Source organism: Coregonus clupeaformis, unplaced genomic scaffold, assembly GCF_020615455.1.
Source record: "Coregonus clupeaformis isolate EN_2021a unplaced genomic scaffold, ASM2061545v1 scaf1791, whole genome shotgun sequence".
Taxonomy (NCBI): Eukaryota; Metazoa; Chordata; class Actinopteri; order Salmoniformes; family Salmonidae; genus Coregonus; species Coregonus clupeaformis.
This window is the reverse complement of record NW_025535245.1, coordinates 17,501-25,000: the sequence shown is the minus strand read 5'-3', so window position 1 is coordinate 25,000 and position 7,500 is coordinate 17,501. Positions and strand designations below refer to the sequence as shown.

Genomic DNA, 7,500 nt, shown 5'->3' with positions numbered 1-7,500 from the left:
AGGTCTAGTTACTGAATCTGGTGGGTAAATGCTGCCAGGAGAAGGCCATGTTTCAGATAGGTCTAGTTACTGAATCTGGTGGGTAAATGCTGCCAGGACAAGGCCATGTTTCAGATAGGTCTAGTTACTGAATCTGGTGGATAAATGCTGCCAGGAGAAGGCCATGTTTCAGATAGGTCTAGTTACTGAATCTGGATGGTAAATGCTGCCAGGACAAGGCCATGTTTCAGATAGGTCTAGTTACTGAATCTGGATGGTAAATGCTGCCAGGAGAAGGCCATGTTTCAGATAGGTCTAGTTACTGAATCTGGATGGTAAATGCTGCCAGGAGAAGGCCATGTTTCAGATAGGTCTAGTTACTGAATCTGGATGGTAAATGCTGCCAGGAAAGGCCATGTTTCAGATAGGTCTAGTTACTGAGTCTGGTGGGTAAATGCTACCAGGAGAAGGCCATGTTTCAGATAGGTCTAGTTACTGAATCTGGATGGTAAATGCTGCCAGGAGAAGGTCATGTTTCAGATAGGTCTAGTTACTGAATCTGGATGGTAAATGCTGCCAGGACAAGGCCATGTTTCACATAGGTCTAGTTACTGAGTCTGGTGGGTAAATGCTACCAGGAGAAGGCCATGTTTCAGATAGGTCTAGTTACTGAATCTGGATGGTAAATGCTGCCAGGAGAAGGTCATGTTTCAGATAGGTCTAGTTACTGAATCTGGATGGTAAATGCTGCCAGGACAAGGCCATGTTTCACATAGGTCTAGTTTCTGAATCTGGATGGTAAATGCTGCCAGGAGAAGGCCATGTTTCAGATAGGTCTAGTTACTGAATCTGGTGGGTAAATGCTACCAGGACAAGGCCATGTTTCAGATAGGTCTAGTTACTGAATCTGGATGGTAAATGCTGCCAGGACAAGGCCATGTTTCAGATAGGTCTAGTTACTGAATCTGGATGGTAAATGCTGCCAGGAGAAGGCCATCTTTCACATAGGTCTAGTTACTGAATCTGGATGGTAAATGCTGCCAGGAGAAGGCCATGTTTCAGATAGGTCTAGTTACTGAATCTGGATGGTAAATGCTGCCAGGACAAGGCCATGTTTCAGATAGGTCTAGTTACTGAATCTGGATGGTAAATGCTGCCAGGACAAGGCCATGTTTCAGATAGGTCTAGTTACTGAATCTGGATGGTAAATGCTGCCAGGAGAAGGCCATGTTTCAGATAGGTCTAGTTACTGAATCTGGATGGTAAATGCTGCCAGGACAAGGCCATGTTTCAGATAGGTCTAGTTACTGAATCTGGATGGTAAATGCTGCCAGGACAAGGCCATGTTTCAGATAGGTCTAGTTACTGAATCTGGATGGTAAATGCTGCCAGGACAAGGCCATGTTTCAGATAGGTCTAGTTACTGAGTCTGGTGGGTAAATGCTACCAGGAGAAGGCCATGTTTCAGATAGGTCTAGTTACTGAATCTGGATGGTAAATGCTGCCAGGAGAAGGCCATGTTTCAGATAGGTCTAGTTACTGAATCTGGATGGTAAATGCTGCCAGGACAAGGCCATGTTTCAGATAGGTCTAGTTACTGAATCTGGATGGTAAATGCTGCCAGGACAAGGCCATGTTTCAGATAGGTCTAGTTACTGAGTCTGGTGGGTAAATGCTGCCAGGACAAGGCCATGTTTCAGATAGGTCTAGTTACTGAATCTGGATGGTAAATGCTACCAGGACAAGGTCATGTTTCAGATAGGTCTAGTTACTGAATCTGGATGGTAAATGCTGCCAGGACAAGGCCATGTTTCAGATAGGTCTAGTTACTGAATCTGGATGGTAAATGCTGCCAGGAGAAGGCCATGTTTCAGATAGGTCTAGTTACTGAATCTGGATGGTAAATGCTGCCAGGACAAGGCCATGTTTCAGATAGGTCTAGTTACTGAATCTGGATGGTAAATGCTGCCAGGACAAGGCCATGTTTCAGATAGGTCTAGTTACTGAATCTGGATGGTAAATGCTGCCAGGACAAGGCCATGTTTCAGATAGGTCTAGTTACTGAATCTGGATGGTAAATGCTGCCAGGAGAAGGCCATGTTTCAGATAGGTCTAGTTACTGAATCTGGATGGTAAATGCTGCCAGGACAAGGCCATGTTTCAGATAGGTCTAGTTACTGAATCTGGATGGTAAATGCTGCCAGGACAAGGCCATGTTTCAGATAGGTCTAGTTACTGAATCTGGATGGTAAATGCTGCCAGGACAAGGCCATGTTTCAGATAGGTCTAGTTACTGAGTCTGGTGGGTAAATGCTACCAGGAGAAGGCCATGTTTCAGATAGGTCTAGTTACTGAATCTGGATGGTAAATGCTGCCAGGACAAGGTCATGTTTCAGATAGGTCTAGTTACTGAATCTGGATGGTAAATGCTGCCAGGACAAGGCCATGTTTCAGATAGGTCTAGTTACTGAATCTGGATGGTAAATGCTGCCAGGACAAGGCCATGTTTCAGATAGGTCTAGTTACTGAATCTGGATGGTAAATGCTGCCAGGACAAGGTCATGTTTCAGATGGGTCTAGGTCTATCTCTACAGCTATCTTGATTCTTCTTACATGTTCTACTAAAGTTGAGAAGCATTGGATTGGTGTAAACATGAGCGAGAGATAGTTTCCTTCCACCATATGTGTTTCACCAGTCTCAGTGCTATTCATTATAAATCCATTGAGATTTACTTTATCAATTAAATCTAACCTAACCTATGATCTGACCATCACCTTATGTATTACTGCCCCCTAGTGGCAAGAAGTGACATCCTAACCCCCCCTCCAAAGAAAAATGCTCCTAGCCTCCCCTGCTGGCTTTCTGTCCCTAACACCAAAACTGAAACTAAATTATATAAAACGAAATTGAAATATTTTTATATAACTACAATGAAAAAAGTTAATACAAATAAAATGATTATAAAAACACAAAACGATAATAACCTAACCACACACACACCATGATAACTACACACACCATGATAACCACACACACACCATGATAACTACACACACACCATGATAACCACACACACACCATGATAACTACACACACCATGATAACTACACACACACACCATGATAACTACACACACCATGATAACTACACACACACACACCATGATAACTACACACACACCATGATAACTACACACACCATGATAACTACACACACCATGATAACTACACACACCATGATAACTACACACACACCATGATAACTACACACACACCATGATAACTACACACACCATGATAACTACACACACCATGATAACCACACACACACCATGATAACTACACACACACACCATGATAACTACACACACCATGATAACTACACACACCATGATAACTACACACACACCATGATAACTACACACACACACCATGATAACTACACACACCATGATAACTACACACACACACCATGATAACTACACACACCATGATAACTACACACACACCATGATAACTACACACACCATGATAACTACACACACCATGATAACTACACACACACACCATGATAACTACACACACCATGATAACTACACACACACCATGATAACTACACACACCATGATAACTACACACACACCATGATAACTACACACACACACCATGATAACTACACACACCATGATAACTACACACACACACCATGATAACTACACACACCATGGTAACTACACACACCATGATAACTACACACACACCATGATAACTACACACACACCATGATAACTACACACACCATGATAACTACACACACACACCATGATAACTACACACACACACCATGATAACCACACACACACCATGATAACTACACACACCATGATAACTACACACACACACACCATGATAACTACACACACACCATGATAACTACACACACCATGATAACTACACACACCATGATAACTACACACACCATGATAACTACACACACACACCATGATAACTACACACACACCATGATAACTACACACACCATGATAACTACACACACCATGATAACCACACACACACCATGATAACTACACACACACACCATGATAACTACACACACACCATGATAACTACACACACCATGATAACTACACACACACACACCATGATAACTACACACACACACCATGATAACTACACACACCATGATAACTACACACACCATGATAACTACACACACACACCATGATAACTACACACACACCATGATAACTACACACACCATGATAACTACACACACACACACCATGATAACTACACACACACACCATGATAACTACACACACACACCATGATAACTACACACACACACCATGATAACTACACACACACCATGATAACTACACACACACCATGATAACTACACACACACACCATGATAACTACACACACACACCATGATAACTACACACACACACACCATGATAACTACACACACACACCATGATAACTACACACACACACCATGATAACTACACACACACACCATGATAACTACACACACCACGATAACTACACACACACACCATGATAACTACACACACACACCATGATAACTACACACACCACGATAACTACACACACACACCATGATAACTACACACACACACCATGATAACTACACACACCACGATAACTACACACACACACCATGATAACTACACACACCACGATAACTACACACACACCATGATAACTACACACACCATGATAACTACACACACACACCATGATAACTACACACACCATGATAACTACACACACACCATGATAACTACACACACCATGATAACTACACACACACACACACACGCCATTTCATTTTTCTCACACAAATACACAACGTTGTGCAGAACAACAACATTACAACACACACATAGTACCACAGAGTATTACAACACATATATATATATATATATATATATATATACACATATATACACACACACACAGTGCCTTCAGAAAGTATACACATTTAGTTGACAGCCTGAATTCTAAATGGATTCCACCCATCTATACACAACACCCCATAATGACAAAGTGAAAACAATGTTTGTAAATTTATTGAAAATGAAATACAGAAATATCTCATTTCCATAAGTATTCAGCTCCCTGAGTCAATACTTTGTAGAAGCACCTTTGGCAGCGATTACAGCTGTGAGTCTTTCTGGGTAAGTCTCTAAGAGCTTTGAACACCTGGATTGTACAACATTTGCCCATTATAATTTTCAAAATTCTTCAAGTTCTGTCAAATTAGTTGTTGATCATTGCTAGACAACCATTTTCAGGTCTTTCCATAGATTTTCAAGTACATTTAAGTCAAAACTGTAACTCTGCTACTCAGGAACATTCACTGTCTTCTTAATAAGCAACTCCAGTGTAGATTTGACCTTTTGTTTTAAGTTATTGTCCTGCTGAAAGGTGAATTCATCTCCCAGTGTCTGGTGGAAAGCAGACTGAACCAGGGTTTCCTCTAGTCTCCCAGTGTCTGGTGGAAAGCAGACTGAACCAGGGTTTCCTCTAGTCTCCCAGTGTCTGGTGGAAAGCAGACTGAACCAGGGTTTCCTCTAGTCTCCCAGTGTCTGGTGGAAAGCAGACTGAACCAGGGTTTCCTCTAGTCTCCCAGTGTCTGGTGGAAAGCAGACTGAACCAGGGTTTCCTCTAGTCTCCCAGTGTCTGGTGGAAAGCAGACTGAACCAGGGTTTCCTCTAGGATTTTGCCTGGGCTTAGCTCCATTACGTTTATTTTTATCCTGAAAAACTCCCCCGTCGTTAATGATGACAAGCATACCCATAACATGATGCAGCCACCACTATGCTTGAACATATGGAGAGTGATACTCAGTAATGTGTTGTATTGGATTTTCCCCAAACATAAACACTTTGTATTCAGGACAAAAAGTTAATTGCTTTGCCACATTTCTTGCAGTATTACTTTAGTGCCATGTTGCAAACAGGATGCACGTTTTGGAAAATTGTTATTCTGTACAGTCTTCCTTCTTTTCACTCTGTCAATTAGTATTGTGGAGTAATTGCAAATGTTGTTGATCCATCCTCAGTTTTTTCCGATCACAGCCAATAATCTCTATAAAAGTGACCATTGGCCTCATGGTGAAATCGTGGAAAGGTTTCCTTCCTCTCCGGCAACTGAGTTAGGAAGGACGCCTGTATCTTCGTAGTGACTGGGTGTATTGATACACCATTCAAAGTGTAATTAACAACATAACCATGCTCAAAGGGATATTCAATGTCTGCTTTTTTTTATTTTTACCCATCTACCAATAGGTGCCCTTCTCTGCGAGGCATTGGAAAACCTCCCTGGTCTTTTGTGGTTGGAATCTGTGCTTGAAATTCACTGCTCGACCGATGGAGCTTATGTTGTGTTCTTATGACTACACAAACAGTAGTAATGATACTTGAAACAGAGATAACGTTTACATGACTTTATCGTTCAAAGTAAAGTTCAAGCACAGAACATTCATGCACAGGCGCAGTACTCAATCAGTATCAATGCTCTAGGTTCCACGGTTACAACATAAAGTAGTGCCTAGTATAAATGCTATAGAATGGTATCACATTATATCATACATAACACCTTACAGATACACCACATTACCACAAGTATGTGGACACCTGCTCGTCGAACATCTCATTCCAAAATCATGGGCATTAGCATGGAGTTGGTCCCCCCCCTTTGCTGCTATAACAGCCTCCACTCTTCTGGGAAGGCTTTCCACTAGATGTTGGAACATTGCTGCAGGGACTTGCTTCCATTCAGCCACAAGAGCATTAGTGAGGTCGGGGCACTGATGTTGGGCGATTAGGCCTGGCTCAAAGTCGGCGTTCCAATGCATCCCAAAGTTGTTTGATGGGGTTGAGGGCAGGGCTCTGTGCAGGCCAGACAAGTTCTTCCACACCGATCTCGACAAACCATTTCTGTATGGACCTCGCTTTGTGCACGGGGGCATTGTCATGCTGAAACAAGAAAGGGCCTTCCCCAAACTGTTGCCACAAAGTTGGAAGCACAGAATCGTCTAGAATGTCATTGTATGCTGTATCGTTAAGATTTCCCTTCACTGGAACTAAGGGGCTTTGCCCGAACCATGAAAAACAGCCCCAGACCATTATTCCTCCTCCACCAAACTTTATAGTTGTCACTTTGCATTTGGGCAGGTAGCGTTCTCCTTGCATCCGCCAAACCCAGATTTGTCCGTCAGACTGCCAGACGGTGAAGCGTGATTCATCACTCCAGAGAACGTGTTTCCACTGCTCCAGAGTCCAATGGCGGCGAGCTTTACACCACTCCAGCCGACGCTTGGCATTGCGCATGGTGATCTTAGGCTTATGTGCGGCTGCTCGGCCATGGAAACCCATTTCATGAAGCTCCAGATGAACAGTTCTTGTGCTGACGTTGCTTCCAGAGGCAGTTTGGAACTCGGTAGTGAGTGTTGCAACCGAGAACAGA

The 7,500-nt window shown here is 42.6% G+C and overlaps 1 protein-coding gene across 1 annotated transcript in view; it reads right to left on the bottom strand.

Annotated features, from left to right (window-relative positions):
- LOC121561921 (prominin-1-A-like) overlaps nucleotides 1-7,500 on the bottom strand; it is a gene marked incomplete at its 5' end in the record, with an annotated part of 38,982 nt that overhangs the window by 21,130 nt on the left and 10,352 nt on the right. The gene's annotated exons all lie outside the window — the stretch shown is intronic.